This window comes from Mustela putorius, unplaced genomic scaffold (assembly GCF_011764305.1).
Source record: "Mustela putorius furo isolate JIRA1106 unplaced genomic scaffold, ASM1176430v1.1 tig00003850_pilon_pilon_pilon, whole genome shotgun sequence".
In the NCBI taxonomy this organism is placed as follows: domain Eukaryota; kingdom Metazoa; phylum Chordata; class Mammalia; order Carnivora; family Mustelidae; genus Mustela; species Mustela putorius.
This window is the reverse complement of record NW_025422002.1, coordinates 10,902,873-10,920,631: the sequence shown is the minus strand read 5'-3', so window position 1 is coordinate 10,920,631 and position 17,759 is coordinate 10,902,873. Positions and strand designations below refer to the sequence as shown.

The following is a 17,759-nucleotide window of genomic DNA, read 5'->3' as shown; positions in this document are numbered from 1 at the left end:
CGCTACTGAGGCAAGATCCTACTGGGTGCTTGACTAAATGTTGCATGAATCCTGAGGGTTGCTAGTCTGGCTGGGGAAGATAGGCCTTGTTCCTCTTAGCCTTTCAGATTGCTCTTTTTCTGGCCTGTTCACACCCAGGCCAGATCAGTATTCAACTGAATAGTAGAGGGTGTCCTGATCTCCAGAGATCTCACTCTATACATTTTTCATCTCTCCAGTCCTCTGCCCTGGACTCTCAGCTCTGTCTCCCCAACTCAGGGAGCCTACTAGTTTCTATTTAAGTTCCCCCCTGGAAACGACTCAGGCAGTAATCTGGGGCAGTCACTAGGATCACTTCTGATTTGCTACCTCTGAGTTATCACTGAGCACCATTGTCTGTTATCCAATCGCAAACAAATTAGTTCTGTAGGTTTTGCCTATTTTCAGATTTTTTGCAAGTGTTAGAGTAAAATGGTTTCTGGTCCTCCATCTTGGCTGGAAGCCTAAGTCCCTTGAGCAGCTTAAATCAGGAAAGCAATGGACCAGCTTTACATTTTAGAACAGTCCGTTTCTAGAAGTTCTTCCTAACCTCCCTGGGGTCTTAGGCATCCGGGCCCATCTTCCCGAGTGAGCTCATTTTCCCAAACTCCTCCAGCCCGCAAAGGTGGTGTGGGCATGAAGCCAGCCCTTCCCAACCAGCCCTGTACATTTCCTGGGAAGTGGCCCAGCCTCCCCCGCTGTCACCTCACATTTTTGTCTGCAGGTCCCTGGCACTCAGAGACAGGGAGTATTTGGGTGAGTGACGCCACTTGTCACTGTGTTGGCAAGAGCAGCAGAGTTGATACCAGGACAACATTCAAGGGCCACAGGAAGAGAAGTCAGCTTTTACATTAGAGAAGCACTTCTGCATCGGGCTCATCCACATCCTGACCTCTGTTCAGTCAGCAGGTCAAGGACTTTTATCCCGTTCTTAGGGGCTTTGGTTATAGGTGGTCCCCCAGATGCTAAGTGGCATACTTTGTGTCTCTGAGTACTTGTGCTGGTTTTGAGGCCCAGGGTGGCTCTGTGGGGTCCTCTGGCCTTGCCCATGCCCCTAGGAGGCCCAGCAGGAAGGCCTGAGTGACTCAGAGCCACCGCCATAGCTTCCTTGCAGGCAGGAATCTCTCTGAGCTGAGGCCAAGGAGCACTCAGTGAAACAGCCCCCCAGACGACCATTTGCAGAGGTCTGCCTTGTCTGGTCAGTGCAAAGCTGGCAGGGATCAATGAGGATGACCGAGAGAGCACCATTCTTGCCAGGGAAGAGCAGTGCTTTATGGAAGGATGCCTGTGGATGCTGTGCCGTCACTGCATGCAAAACGCTACCTGGGAGGAGCTGGTGGAATTTTCCACCAAGGCCAAATCACAGACTGTGCTAGACAGCAGCCTCCGATTCTTGTCTATCCCTGTAATCCCAAGTGCTTAGAACACAGGAGAGTTTAGGGGAAAGGGATAAAGTGGGCTTCAGAGTCTCAGGACAGGGCAAGAAGTGGCACATGAGTATACTGGAGAAACTTCACCACCGTACACACCTAAGAGCCAGAAAGTCGTATTGCCTTGTGTCCTCAGGATGTCATTGGTGAAGGGAGGGAGACCACATGCGGCCTTTCAAGCTGCTTCCTGATTACTCGACTTATAGCACTAACCACCAAAACTTAAACCACTGCCTCCAAACTGGAGGTCTTTAGGCTAATCCTGTGGACACATGTCAAATTTTGTGTACATTGCCTTATCCTGCCTGCTGTTTTGAACTGGAATTAGTTGCCAGAATCCCCAAACTGAGTGATGTCATGGAAAAATCTGGATTTCTAACTTCTCTTCAAAATGTAAAAGCCCAGGCAACCGTGAGCTGAGTGATGGCCACTCTCCAAGCCACCCCCGGCTCAGTCCCAACCATACCCTATTGCCTCCCACACCATGAGGACAGTGGGTACTCACTGATTTCTGTGGACACTCAGCTCACAATCCTGGGAGTGCTGGAAGGCCGTGTCCTCCATCATATAGGGCTCATCTTCCTCTACTTTCCATGTGATGGGTCAGCTCCCTCTCCTTTGTGACAGCCTCAAGCTGACACATTGCTGTGTTGTCCTGGTATACCCAACTCAAACCTCCAAGCCCCCTGACAAAAAGCCTGGCTCCACATACAACGGGACTTCCCCACCAAACCTGCCCATTGAAGGAGTTGATCTGAAGCTCATTCTTAGGAAAAATGGAGCAGTTATTATTCTGGCAGAGGACAAAGCCTTACCTAAAAGGCATAGCATGTGGAGCTCTTGGTCCTAGGAGATACACAAGGGAGGTATTTTGCTGGAGACAAGAGTCCTTCTGGGTAAACTGGCTGGCCTGATATGGGGTCAGGGTACAGAAGGCAATCATGTATGCTTCCTTGGAGAGAACAGGCCATCCCTCTGGAGGCAGGGGGATGACTCACATGACCTGTGCTGGGTTCTCTTAGCCTTCAAAGACTGGAGGCTCTAAAAAGGGTGTTTTATATTTTCTTTAGGTAGCAATGATCCCCCAAAACATGTTTCCTCAAGGCCACAGAGAGAAGGTCCTGGGACTCTTTGGCATTGGGAGATCATAAGCTGATAGGGTCAGATGGTGCATCTGGTCATGAAATGTGCATTACGTGAGTGGAGAAATGGGCCCCCTGGTGATATCTCCAAGGCTGAAATGGACAGAGCCCCTGGTAGGGTCACCTTGGGATACAGTGCTATATCAGATATGGAAGCCATGGTATTGCCATGCAATTACCAGCTAACCCCAAGTTGTCTGCAAGTGGGTCAAATGGCTTCAGCTGCCTTGAGCATGAGGAGGGAGCATTTCACCTGCAAGTAACTGGACATATAACGAAGTACTAAAATAGTAAATGCCTGGTAGTGGAAGCTCCCCAGGCTGATTCAGTAAGATCCAGTGCCATCTCATTGTGTCAGCCTCATGACTGCAAAATGGCTGCCATTGCTTCAGGCCTTACTTCCTCACAGGAAAGCATCCAAAGATAGGAAGAAGAGGGCAAGGAAGAAGGGCTCTCCTTGTATCTCTGTCTTTGTACTGGGGAAAGAATCCTTTTCTGGGACCCCTCCAGCAGAAGTCTTAAAGAATGGGTCAGAAGATACCCTTTGCTGGGAGGGAGTGTGGGAAAGTGAATGTCAGTCATAGAAATGACTTGCTATGTCTTGACAGCATGGACAAGGTGAGGAGAAGGATTATTGGATGGACAACAACTGGGCTACCCTGCCACAACTGTAGAACAAAGTCTGGACTGAGAATCTCATGGAGCTGCTGGCAGATGCCGAAGAATACACACTGTTTAAGCTTTGTTCCTTAGGGTTATTTTCCATAAAATCCTAGAATATTAAAGTTTTAGTTAGTCAGCCTCTCCTGGAAGGTTTCCAGTTTTTCTTGCCTACCCAGTGGCCCCTATGAAGAGCCCTTGGTTCCATTTTGTGTCCTCATTTCATTACATTCCCCATCCCCATGTCTTACTCTCAGGAAAGAAGGCATTTGAACAAATTCATGCTGAAGTATTAAGGCTAATAGGTCTCAGTCTTGGTCCATGTCTATGAACAAACAAAGCTTGTTGACCTCAAAGAGTAAATCATCAGTCAGTACTAGGTTTCCAGAGTGTGGGATTTGGAAAAGAAAAATATATTGCTTCTGGGGAGGAGTAGCAAATATGGGATGGGGGGAATCCTATCTTATGTTATTTCATCATTGCACAGCAGGAACATTTTAGGATGCAGGAGTAGAGTAGAAGTAGCATTTATGAAGCATACAACTATGTTAATTCATTTAATTCTTACAGTGACCCAGTAAGATAGTGATTAGAATCCCTGTTTTCTAGATGAGGAGAGAGAGGCTATGTCATTCCACCAAGGTCACACAGCTGGAAAGTGGTAGAAAGAGGGTTCCAGCATCAGGCCCATACTGTTCAGAATCCCTGGTCCTACCCAGCTCCTACATATCCTTCCCTTTTATCATCTTCATTTCAGGGGGCCCTGACTGAGCCTGGGCCTCCAAGGGCCCAGTCAGAAATCACACAAAGACATTACTACCTGCATTTGGATTCCCTTATTTTCTCCAGAAGCTCACAGCTCCCAGTGGGGCCAGGCCTCATGGCAGGGCTGTGCCCTCCAGCCAGCCAATATGGGGAGGAGGAGAACAGGACATCTGATCAGGGAGCAGGGTGAATAATGGGTCTACAGGGCCTCACTGTCCTGGGCTGTCATAGCACAAGGGCCCAGTGACATTGGGGGACCAAGCCAGAACCTCAATGTCCTAGACTTTGCAGGGCCTGTCACCTGAGCCAGCTGCAGGGGGCCTGGCAGAACATCTACATTAGATGCAAAAAGAGGATTAAGAGAGAGGAAGGGACCTGTCAATTCCCAGTGTCCCTGTGTGTCAGGGCCAAAGCTCAAGCCAGGTCATCCTGACTCATTCAGTTCTCATTCCAGTTTATCATAGTCTCAGAGTATTTCATTAGAGATTTATGAAGCACCTGCCATGGGCCAGGCCCTGGGGTAACCAGGGTGAGAGTGAGGCAAGGTCCTTGTTCCCACTGGGCCTCCAAACAACGACAGCTAATGTGGAGGGATACTCTTGAAACCAGTGAACATTAGTGTTTGAAGGACCCACAGAGAAGTGGCAAACCCAGAAGTGGCAAACCTCAATGTCCCCAAGGCCAGGAAGATGTCATGCTGTGCGAGGTGGGGCTAACAGTGGGGAGTGGTGGGACTTTGGACCCACTAAGGAAAAAGTCACATTCAGTCCCACCCAGTGATTCACCTTGTAAGAGTGTGGGATCCTGGAGCCAGGTATTTGTATTTCTAAGAAAATCCAGAAATCTGTACTTTTATATATAATTTTTCAAATTTTTAAGTCTCTCTTCAAGCCAAACAAAAAAAATCATCTACCGGTTGAAGTCTATCCAAGGCTGCTGCCCACAGCTCATGGGGCACAGAGAGAGAAAGGATTTTCCCGTGATCACACAGCAAGGAAGTGGCTGAGTCAGGCCTCAAACCTGAGTCTCCTGGTCCAAGCAGGGGACCTCATAGGCCTACTTCACATCAACTTTGAAGTCCATTTTCTCTTCCAGATGTGGGACGATATTCTAGTTTTGGGCACAGAGAAATACAGCCCTCCTGAAACGTTTCCTATAAGAAACCTGCTGGGAAATTGACAACATGTCTTCCGAAGAGTAGTCTGCAATTTTAATCCTGAAGCTATGTCTGACATGGAGCTATTTCTGTTCCTTGTTGCTCAGACTGCAGTAGACCCGGTGCTTCCCCCTTTAAGAGAGGCAGAGCACATGGTTTATGGTGTATGGAGCCCTGGGTTCTCTTCTGGGCTTCCAGGCCCTGTACAGGACCAGCTTGGGAGTGGGAGTGGGGTCTGTCCCACTATGTCTACAGCAGCCTTTTGGCAAAGACCCTCTCTCCCAAAGCCTGTACCTCCAGGAGACCATCCCAGTTAACTTGGAGCTTGGGTACCACTGATTCACTTGGAGTCAGAGTGACTAACAGCACAGGCCTTATTGCCTGGATGGAGCTGGATCTGAATCCTGGCTCTGCCACTTTCCAGCTCTGTGACCTGAGGCAAGTCATTGTACCTGCCTGAGCTTCAGAAGTCCTCATCTCTAAATTGTAGTACAACTCTGTTCCTATCTGAGGTTCCTATAGGTAGGAAAGTTGCCACTTGGTTATTAATAGCAGTGTTAAATACAACAAATCAACATGTAGCTCAACTGAATTGAGAAACAGAAAATTCTGGGTAACAACAAATTTGGCAAATGCTTTTCCTTTCTGATTTATGCCTAGGTTAAGTTTTTGCATTTTTAACAAGTATTTATATATAGCATTTACTAAACGGCAAACTCTGTGCTAAGCACTATACAAATATTGACTCATTTAATCCTTCCAGCCACTCTCTGAGGCAGATACTATTTTCCAGACTTAACAGGTGAGGAAACTGAGGCATGGAGTAAGTGATTCGCACCAGGATATGCACCTGAGCCATGGCAAGGCCAGGCTTCCAAACCAATCCATGTGGCCAAGGAGTCGGGCGCATCACTCCTTATCCCTCCTTTTCAGCTCTATTCCTTCTGAAACATTTTCCCATGTAGAGTTGAGCAGCTTAAAGGAAAGAAGTATCCTTTCTCTACCCAAGGACACAGTCGAGAGACTGTGTCATTGAGAGACAAAAGGCATGGAATCAAATCCCCACTCTGTCTCCTGCTTAGTTGTGGGATGCTGGCAAGTAATTCCCCCCTCCCGTGGGTCTCACTGTCCTCATCTCTGAACTGGGCTACGGTCAGCACCTAACTCTCAATTAGAGGGAAGTGAAATCAGCCATGGATGTGAAAGTGCTTTCTAGAGTCTTAAATGCACTGTTTGGGGCTTGAGGGAGTTAAATAGTCAGGTATATAAAGCTGGTTTTCACTAAAAAGTGTCCAGCACCTGTGTGTTGCCTCTGTTGTCTATGAAGATCCAGGAGACTCACGGTGAAGCCAGCAAGCAATCAGCAGCCCCCACCCACCCCCGCCACGGCAAGTGGTCATCCCATCCTGTCCCACCCAGCCCCGCCTGGATGCTTTGTCCAGGATTCAGGTGGGTTTACAATCAGATGCTAAGCGGCACAGCCCTCACTCAAAGCACAGCATCAATACCCATGTGGGTCGTAAGAGGATTTCTGCCTTTCGTTGCTTGGCAATATTTTGTTTAAATGAACTATGCCAGGGATTAATATAGTTTGTGAGTTTAACTGCTTACTTGGCAGGAAGGGGGAAATGAACAGAGTTTGAAGAAATCTGGTGTGAAACTGGTTTTTAGAATGCGGGTGTGCAGACGATGCTTAAGGGTGTGGGATGTGGAGCTGGACTCCGGAGGAAATGCCCCTGGTTTTCATCCCCACTGGGCTATTTTCCAGCTGTGGGACCCTTTGCCTGCCCCCATCTCCTCTGACAAATAGCAGCCCCTCCCACGGGGTGAGGAGGCAAGATGCTGCCTGCGGCAAGACTGCCCAATGCCCAGCAGGCAGCTCGAGCTCCGCAAATAAAGAGTCCGCGCCCTGAGCAGCTCTGTACCCCATGCTCCAGCACCCAAAGGGGGGCACATAGCACATGGGGGGCCTCCAATGAAAATGTGTCCTGTCAGCCAGTGAATGGTAAATAGAGCCAATTGTCATTCTTCACAGATTCCATGTTATTTATTCACCTACTTACTGAAATTTATTTGTAACCCTCAAATCAATACTCAGGGTTCTCTTGCGGTCATTTGAAGATAGCTGCAGAGCAGGGAAAAGATTTTTCAGTGCTCAAGTTCCTAACAGAGGCTGAACAATGTGTCACTCCGCCTTCTGGTTTCAGCTCTTGTATGGAAACAACTGGGCTTTTTTGTGGTCTACTTGGTGCCAGGTTTTTCACGTTTTTGCACTTTTTGTTGGTGATGTGGTTGTTGAAAAGAGCCCCCAAGTACAGAGCTGAAGTGCTGGCTACTGTTCCTAAGCCCAGAAGGCTGTGGTGTGTCTTGTGGAGAAAACGCACGTGTGAGAAGATGTTCATTCAGGCATGAGGTACGGTGCCGTTGGTCGTGAATTTAATGTTAACAAATCTGCGGTAGATATTAAATAAGGTGTCTTTATACAGAAACACTCATAAAACGAAGTTCTGCATTGATCAGCTGATGAAAATACTGTGAAGTGAGGCTCTTGGGAACCTCACCCTACATTTTCCCTGGGAGCAGTGGTTTTCTATTCACTAACTCGGTGTTCGTGGAGACTTTATAGGACATAACTACTGCTAATAATGAGAATCTACTAGACAGTGGTGGTTACTGGGTGTCTTACTGTTTTTGTTCTTCAAAAGAGAGTCAGGAAAGAAGTTGGGGTTTGGAGTTCACCCATCTTGAGAGTGGTTTTGAGGATCAAATTAGATAAGGCTCTGAAAGATGGTTGAAAACTGTAAAGTCTGTGTGTGGGTATTGTAAATGGTATCACCTTATCTATTGCATGGACATCCACCAAAGTTGTCCTGTACCAAGGCCTCTGTGGAGGGCCTGCCTTGGTCCATGGGGCTGAGATTGAGTTTCAGTGTCTTGAGAGACCAACCACATTAAAAGGGGACAGAGGAAGTCTTAGTAGACCTGATAGACACACTCCCCTGCATGTTAATTATTTGCCAGATCTTGGATGAGAGCTGTTCCCAGCTGCTACCCACACTTTTGTCACCACCCAGTCTGGGACATCATTGTCTCTTGGCTGGACAGTGGCGTGACTGCCTCACTGTTGTCAGCCTCCCCTCTGGGTTTCCTGTATCTATTCTCTACGTTGCAGTGACTGATCCCCTCACTCCTCAACTTTATGCCCTTTAATGGCTTCCCATTTTCCCCAGGAAAAAAACAAAGGCCCTGCTATGGCTCGTGAGTCTCTGGGTGCTCAGGGCCCTGTCCTTGCTTTCAGCTTTATCTGATAACACACTGCCCCATGCTTTGTGCTGCAGCCACACTGGCTTCCTCTCTAATCTTTGATCACACTGCACCCTTTCTGCTACATGGCCTTTGCACTTGCTAAACCTCTCTCCCTGTCCCATTACCTACTCCCCCACCTCCAACACCTATACCAGCTCACAGCCTGTGTATCCTTCAGGTCTCAGCTCCAGTCACTTCCCTGACAACCCTGCCCCAGAATAAAGTGGTCTCCATGACATAGGTACCCCCCCCATTACATTTTCCCCTTCACAGAACATGTATCACTAATGTTTCACATTTACTTGAATGACCATTTGGTAAATGATCATCTCCCAGACTTTAAACTCTACAAGGTCAGACATCAGGGCTGCCTTGGCTCCCTACTGAGTCCCCAGAGCATAGGAGAGGGACTGGCATATTGTAGATGTTCAATAAACTTAGTAAATGAGCAAACAGCTAAATCCTACTGTACAAGATCTAAGATCTACTGGACAAGGCATCCTCTGCAGTTCACAGATTAGAAGGACTATGAGCTAACATCTGTGGAGCCTAACCATGTACATGGATGATCTCTAATTTTCACAACCATCTGACAAAGTGGAGAGCTAGCTAATATGTCCCCATATTGAAAGAAAATTATGACAAGGCTCAGAGAGATGGGAGAAGTGGCTGAAGGATGCATAGCTAAGGAGCACCTGGGTGGCTCAGTCGGTTAAGTGTCTGCCTTCGGCTCAGGTCATAATCTCTGGGTCCTGGGATCAAGCTCCAGGTCAGGCTCTCTGCTCAGTAGGGAGTCTGCTTCTCCATCTCCCTCTTGCCCTCCACCCCACCCATGCTCTGTCTCTATCTCCCTTTCCCTCTCTCTCAAATAAATAAAATAAAATCTTTAAAAAAAAAAAAGGTGCATAGCTAAGAAGGGTCAAGGGTAGGATTTGCACCCAGGCCTGGCTGATCTGTGCTCTGAGCCTCCCACGTTAGCCCTTCCTTTGTCTTCTCACCTTTGGATCACCCTCACCCTGCACATGACAGTTGTATATGTGAAGGGATCCATCATTTAGGGGACTGAGGACTTGACTTCATGTTACCAGCCTTTCTGATGTTTTCTCCTTTGAATACACTGGTTTCAAAAGCAGAGCATGATGGAATATACTGGTTTCAAAGGCATTGTGGATTCTGTTCTAAGGGACTCCTTGATTGCCTGGCCGCCTTTAGCACAACACTTTGCAGAAAGGTACTCACCTCTTCAGGAAGCCAAATCCAACTGATGGATGCAGTGCCTGCTGGCAGCATTGGATATGGTTGGGGATGTTTTGGCCTCATAGTTCCCCAGGGGGTACATAGGATGCTGAGATAGTGGGACTCATTGGATTCACTTTACACAGAGAGATACATAGGCCCAGGATAGGGAGGGAATTCACCCAAGATCAGAGAGTGAGTTTGAAAAGCTGAGGCTCTGACCTCTCTGGGTTTTAGTGCTCATCTTTGCCTTGAGGTCAAGATGCCAGGAAAATGTTCTTTCTCTACCAATTTATCATGGTATCTGAAGTTTCACCATTAATTCTTTCATCTTAGATAAATTTTTGCTAGTTCTCTAAGAGAATGAAAATACCCTTGGATGGGTTGAAGAAAGGAGGGATACCCTAAGTCATTGGCCAAATAATTTATTCATTCACATCTTCATCCATCCACCTATCTGCCTGTCTCTCCATCTGTATTTCCATCTTTCCACTTATCTGACTCCACCCATCCATCCATCTGTCCATCCGTCCATCCATCCAACCCATGGCTCTCCCATCCATCCATCCGTCCATCCATCCAATCCATCCCCTTCTCTTTCCATCTATATCTCCATGTACCCACTTATCCATCTTTCCCCTCACCCATTCACCCACCTGCCCCTTTTACCAGAGTCCCATTGAACACCAGTTCTGTGACCATAGAACACTAATTTATTCCATGGAATAAAAAGAAGAAAAGTCTCAGTTCTGGTCTCTGCAGAACCCCTGGTACCCTAGAGACAGCAGATCTGTAAAGCCACATTCCTTCTGCACTTTGAGGGCTACACTAAGGAAGTATTGATAGCTCAGCTTCAAAAAGAAGAGATAACTAGGCGGAAAGAATCTGGAGACCCTGACCCTGAGTGCATCATCCCAGCTCCTGCTGTTCATTGGCTCTGTGTCCTTGGGCCATGCTTTTTCCATCTGGACTCAGCCTACCCATAGGTGGTATGAGCAAGTTGGACTCGATGAATGTTTCCTAGACTCAGTCATTCATATACCTCCCTTCACACCTATAGATGAGATAACCTGTACTAAAAAGTACTTAATGTTTTTATTCAAATGAGCTCTTTTTTAAAACCAAAATACATTTTAGAATGAAGCCTTATTGCTACCATAAATGGAAAAAAATGGTAACAGCTCTCATAAATAGAAAGTAACCATAAAAATACTTGAAAAAGGAAAGCAAACTGGCTTTCCACTGACATGTTGTTAAATTCTGCATAGACCTTGCTTCTCAGTGAAGGAGGCCAGATTTCCTTGGTTGATAGAGAACTTAGCAAGCTCTGGAGAGCTGTTAAACGTAAGCTAGGACACAGCAGAGACTCTCCCCTTAGAGTAGCCACTCCTTGGGGAGAAGTGTCCTTGCAGTCTGCTTAAATATCACAGGATGGTGATATTGAAAAGCAGGAAACCCTGCTTTGGAAGCATCAAGCCAGGTGCTGTCTGTCCTGGCCACTCTCTTCTCAGCCCTCCCCATGTGCCCTAGGCCTGGCCTCTCCTGAGAACTCACACCTCCCCCCACAAGCCTCCCAGGAGTCAAAGGTCAGGAAGCCATGTAACTCAAACCCAGTGGTATCTGCTTCAAATCCTGACTGAGGAGGGAAACCAATATGGAAATCTGAAGCTGTCCCATCCCAGAGCTTGGCAGGAGTCTGTTACTGCCCGTCACTCAGAGAGGGCTCTGACCCATTCTAATCTTACCTTCCGCCACCAGACTCTTCCACCACATCTCCACCACCCCTCATCCTGAACCTAGGGTCTCCAAAGCCCATGACCGTGTAGAGTCCCCAGCCCATGGCCATTCTGAATTTCCCTGTAGCATTAACAGGTATGATCAGAAAACAGTGTCTCTTACTCATGCCAAGGCCTAAAGTGACCAACTAAGTCTTCACACCCTTGGAAGGCAGGTGGCCTGGTGGGTGGAGACAGAAAACCCAGGTTTGCGTTGTGTTGTGCTGTGATGGCTCCCCACACGTCCTTACCTCTGGATTTCTGGATGCTGCTGAGCCTTCTCCAGCATTACTGACATCAAGGGTATTATTTACTGGAAAAAAAAATGTTCCATTTTTGATTCAGATTTCAAAAGGATATTTGAAATCTTAAAGCTGCTGCCAGCTCTGTTGAGGGACACAGAAAAGCCCACTTTCTCATGTGGCCTTGGCTCCAGCTGGCGCCATGGCAGAGAAGGCTCGTCTTGGCAGCACCTAGCCCCAGCCCCCAGATGGGAATGGCCACGCCAGAACTGCCCAGAAGGGGGAAAACACAGCACTGGGCATTGCCTTAGAAAGTGCTTTTTCTCTCTTGTTAATAGTACAGTCTCTGAGGTGGGTCTTCCCTGCATGCCTGCCTTCCTTTGTCTCTCTTCCTTCCATCCTTTCTTCCTTCTTTCTTTTCTTTCCTCTCCTTTTCTTTTCTTCTTTCTTTTTTTCTTCCTTTCCCTTCCCTTTCCCTTCCTTCCTTCCTTCCACCAGGGCTGGTGTTTGACTAACAAGCATAGTCAGGGGAGCCCTGTGGGTTGTTTATAGCTGGTGTCCCTTTTGCTAGCCCCCAGGGCCATATCATTTGTTCAATATTTTAACCATCCCCTTGTATTCAAAAATATTTATTGAGCATCAAGTTCTGAGACAAACCAGTATCCAGATATGATTCCTCACTCAAAAGCTTATGGGAGACACGTCTGTCATCACAGTGCAAGAAGTCTAGACACAGTGCCTGTCGTAGGAGTTAGAGAAGAGTGCCCTTATATCTTGGTCAGAAATGGAGCAGAGACATTTTGGAAAAGTGACTCAGGGTGAAATTCCACATTCCAGATTCTTACTGAGTCCCCAAATGGCAGTACACGTAGGTATCCCTGAGAGATCTTTCAGGCCAGCATTCCCAAAGTGAGTGCTGAAGAATGCTAGTTTTGTGAGACGTTAATAGATGTTATTCCACAAAAGGTTCAAATAAAGTTAGTTTGGAAAATTCTGGGTCAAGCAAAACTACACTGGTTTCTGTGTTGCGGGACTTCATCAGAGCCTTCATGTGTTCGCTGCTTTGTGGAATCTATAAGGAAGGTGAGGACCGTAGCATGAAACATGGTGCCCTGTTTTAGGGAGTCTCTCAAAAGACTAGTGCTCCAAAGCTCACTCTGGGGGACTCTGATCCCCTTGTTCATGGATAAGGAAATAGGCCCAACAAGTGGCTGGCTTGTGACCAATATTTCACAGCGAGCCGGGGGCTGAGCTGGTACTAGAACCCAGGGCTCCTTCCCTATAAGTAGGGCATGTGGTTTGGGCTTTGGGTGCTAGTGGCACATGAGAAGAGTAGGATCCACGTGCACTGAAGCAATCCTGGAAAGATTACTAGAGGAGGCAGGATATGAGCTAGAAAGTCCAGAAGCCCTGGGGAGCTAATGACTTGTGACTTTATTGACTAAACAGAACTATCACTAAGAATCAGATATACCATAATTGACGCCCAGTTTGCATAGAGAGAAGTTCAGGCTGGGAAAGACTTCCCACTGGAGTTTGGTCCCTGAATTCACAAAGAGTGGAAGTCCTTGGAAGTGTCTTTTCCAGGTACCCTCTTTCAAGAAGCCCTCCCCTGGTTGCTAACCACAAGTCAAAATGATCCCTCCCCCAAAATTCTCACTCCAGGTGTTTTGTAGAATCATTTTGCCCATATTCCAGTCTTTCTTGAAAGTTTTGGTTTAGCCAATGTGAGATTCTCACTGTTTTATAAGGAGTTAGAGAGCAGAGCTGGTGGTTTATTCTTCCTTGCATGCTCAACGTTTTTTAGAAACTCACTGTGTACTGGACATGGTGCTCAGTGTTTTCCCTGCATCCTTTCCATTATACCTTCACCACTGCCCCTCCCCTGCAGTAGCTATTTCTATCCCCATCTTACAGAAAAAAAAAAAAAAAACTGAGGCTTGGGACATTGAAGTGACTTGCTCAAGAAAATGGGCCAGTAAATGATGAAGCAGAGACTTGAATGTGTTTCCCTTTCCTGGTCATTTGTGAAATTGGGCTGACAGAGTCATAGATAATTCCACAGGCATGTTGCTGTCTTGGGGCATGACTCGACAGTAATAGGTCTGTCCTGTCTCTGCAAGGCTGGGGTTGGAGCCCCTACATAGCAGCCGTGTTTCAAGCTCAGCCCCTTCTCAGCTTGTTGACCGTAAGAGGATCCAGGTGTGAAGTGGGGTCACCTGCAATTTAGAAGGGCAGGAGTCGTAGACTGACAGCTGGCATGGTCTTCAGGCTCCTATACCTACTACCCCTGTGTCCAGACTCACCCCAGGCTTTCTAGAGTCCTTGTCTCACTCCCTCTCGTGTCAGTACGGAATTTTCCATGCTGAGGGGCTCCTGGTTTCCCAACTGATCACTCTCCATCTCAGTCATTCACCTTTATTTATGGACAGAAAAAACTTAGATACAGAGTTCATACTTGTCAGTGTGGATGAAATTTTAACAATGTTGACACCGAAGAACCATTCTCCCTGAGGTTCTGGTTTGGGCCAGGGGATGGGGTCGGTGTCCTTTCTTCCGTAATTAAAAATTCACCAGCAAGGACAGATTGCTCATCAATCTTTCATCTCAACAGTCTCTGTTGGAGAAGACAGGGGCACCACTGATGAGGCATGACTGACTGCCCAGAGCTCCAGACCTCACTACCATGTGCATGAGTTCAGGGCCTTGGGTGGGAAGCAGGTGGGTCCAGCTGAGCCTGGGGTGAAGCTCCTTGAACATCACCAGAAGGATACTGGGCATGACAGGTGGCCAGTCCTAAGCTTTTTGCCTTCTAAGACCTGAAGACATTGTGGAGAGGCCAACAAAGGGTCAGAAAAGTGAATATGTGGAACAAAATGGTCAGGAGGTGTTGAAATAACAACAGCGCTAGTCGTAGCCATTCAAGATCCTAAAGCTGCTAAGAGTAGATCCCAAATGTTCTCACTACAAAAAAGAAATGGCAATTATAGGACAGGATATCCAGATATACATGTTACTTACCCCATGGCGGCAATCATTCTGCAGCTTGTAAGTGTATCAAATCAACGTATTATAACCTACACAATGTTATATGTCAATTATGTCTCAAGTTGGCAATACGGATCTGATACATCCTCCTTGTTTTAGCCAAGTGTAAAGTTAATAGAAACTCTCCAGTTTAAAAAACAAAAACAACAACAACAAAAAAGAAAAAAACAAAAACAAACAAAACCGTAATGGGATAATATGTGAGAGGACTTCAGCATAGGGCCAACCTAGAGAAAGCATCCTAGTCCCTGTTGCTAGTTATTTTAATTGTTGTCAATGTTGTTGCCTCTGTTCCAGAACTCACCTCCTGTGCTGGTCTAAGACCATTAAACTTCTCTGGGACTCAACTTCCTCATCTGTAGCATATGAATTCTAACAGTAGCTGCCTCTGGTAGTTGGGGCGAGGAGTAAATGAACTGGGTATCCCTCAGTGTTGTAAAATCACTATTGAGCAAACCCAGGCTGACATCAGTCTCCTGGCCTGGCCAAGCCCTGGGGTATTCCAGGCCAAGGGGAAGGGATAGCTTGGTGGGCAAACAAAACACTGGCTCTGCCCCTTTGTGGCTGTGTGGCCTGTGCAAGCCCACCCGTCTCTTGGACTCAGTTTCTCCATCTGTACAAAGCAGGTGCCAGAGCAGGTGATCTCCTGGGTCAGTTCTGGTTCTGGCTTCTGTGAAATCCTGCACATGGCTGCCTCTTGTCAGGCTCAAGTTTTTCCCGGAAGATCTTTAGGGAGGGGCGTTTTCAGGTGGCCACTTCATCTCCATGACTATTCTGTGTCAGCCTCGTGCTTGTGGGTTCCCTGCAGCTTTGCTCCTGGATCTCTGTGAACTCTGGGCTGGCTGTGTTTCCAGGAAGGGGGGCATTCTGGCTCTATAGTGAGAGGAATTTGAAGGGTGTTCAGTGGAAGAGAACAGACAAAGGTGGCAAGAGGACCTCAGGGTGCAGGCCAGGTTCCAGGTTCTGGGGAGGTGGGGTGGCCAAGCAAGGCTCAGTTCAGGTGAGCGGAACAGAGAGATGCCAGCTAATAGTCATTAGGGTGGCACTGAGCCCCTGACACTTGGTAGGACCTGGTTAGCCTTGGCTCAGGGCCTGAGGGATGTGCATCCTGAGGTTGAACAGGGTACAGAAAGGCAGGGCCATTGTGCTGGACATCTGCTATTTGCCCCTTGAGACAACTCTCCACCCTCTTGCCACCGCCCTGTGCCCTAGGAGATGACCTATAGTCATCAGTGCACTTCCTCCCCTCTCTGGCTTCCTGTTGGCTGTGACCAATGGGGAGCTCTAGCAGGATATAAAGTGAGGGGGGCAGGGTTAGGGTATTTTGTCTCCAGCTGTCTCCCTCAGGATCACCGTGGGGTGGCTTCAGTCCTTGATCCCAGGTGACAGCTCCTGTCAAGGATGTTCTCTGTGCCTGGGTCTAGAAACCATTCCCACTTCCCATGCCCTGGGGGTGGTGGGAGCAGAATCCCCACGTCTGCTCCCCCCAGGGAAACTGTGCCACTCTTGCCCACTTCCGTGAAAAGGTCCTTTATGAAGGCTTCAGGATCCTGCCTGATTCAGCTCCCCCAGAGTTGCAGAGCAAGCGTTCAGGAAAGGGCTTCAGGATAGGAGGCTGTAGGGCCCCCCATCAAAACCATTTCTGGAATCTGATTCCCATCATCTTACCCTTGATTATTCTGACAGACCAACCTGGCATTCTCCCTCTGGACTTCTGGCTCCTGTGTTTAGAGCAGGAGAAGGGAAGGGATAGGAGACAGCGATGGCCGATTTGAAAGGGGAGCACACCTGAGCTGTGCAGGTCCTGGCTGGCAGCAGACCCCCAGCAGGGACAGCACCATTAAGCACTCACGGGGACCAGATAGGCTGGGATTAGGGAGCATTTGTGGGCCTGAGCAGGCAGCTGACGTGACTCCAGCGCATTGCCAGCCTGCTGGCCTGTGGCCCAGAGGTGCAGCTGTCCCCGGAGGAGTCAGAAAGCTGGACTTGTGCATGAAATCCCTCAGTTTCTAAATACTGGGATCAGTTCAAATATTAAATTTTAAACAACCAGATCTGAATCTGGCCACTGGTTTGTGACCTGGAAAATACAAGCCCCTCTAACCTTTCTGATCTCGGTCTTGTTTGCTTGTAGGTTTCCCACACCTGGAGTGCAGACTGAGAGCAGCCAGGAGATAGGTGAGTGTGAGAGCCAAAACCCCGGGTTCACCTCGGGGGACTCAGAGACCCACTCACACCTGGGCACATACTTCAACACCATTACTGGACCTGGTTTAGCAACGTCTGGTTTGCTGACTATGTGTCTTACCACCTCCACTCTCCCCACCCATATTGCATGTCTGCCCCAGCCCTTCCTAATCCTCTTCTGAGCACCAGAGCTCTGAGCAATGGCTCCCCAAAAACCGGTGGCTAGCAGTGGATGGGGAGGGAACCAGAAGCAGAGCTGAAGCTGCAGTTTGGGCCTATTTCCTAAATGTGACTTCCCCTCATCCCAGTACCGCACAGAGCTTGCATGTGACTTCTGTATCTCGGTGTGATATTCTGCCAAAATGCAGGTGTACCTGGATTAGTACATGGTCTTTTGCCATAAAGAGCAATATTCATGAGTGGGTTATAGGACTATCATATCAGTCCTTCATACATTAGTATCTTTTAATGCCATCTGATTACTTTTTGATTACTGTCTTGCTGGGGTCAGCCACACTAAGGGGTTTTTTCATTTGGGAATTGAGAAGGAAGAGCCCTCCATAGAGGCTGGGGCAGCGTGGGTAGGGTCTGGGGGCCTGCCAAGGACATTTCTGGTAGCTTAGTGACTATTTGTGCGGAGCTGGCTCTGGGAGAGCCATCTTTGGCCCCTGTGCTGGGTGGGTGAGTCCTCTGGATACCATGGATACCAGCATGATACCCCTGGGAAAGCATGCCCTCAACTCCAGACCATCTGTTTACAAACAAACATTTGAAGACAGAGCCCCTTGCTTGAG

General features: G+C 47.9%; 1 protein-coding gene across 2 annotated transcripts in view; it reads left to right on the top strand.

The window, feature by feature from the left end:
- The window catches only part of ATP2B2 (ATPase plasma membrane Ca2+ transporting 2), a 365,479-nt gene that overhangs the window by 66,913 nt on the left and 280,807 nt on the right, over positions 1-17,759 (top strand). For both annotated transcript variants that reach the window (XM_045063309.1, XM_045063308.1), the window contains exon 2: positions 16,913-16,956. The gene's annotated coding sequence lies outside the window, so the exon portion shown is untranslated. The remainder of the gene's footprint in view (positions 1-16,912; positions 16,957-17,759) is intronic.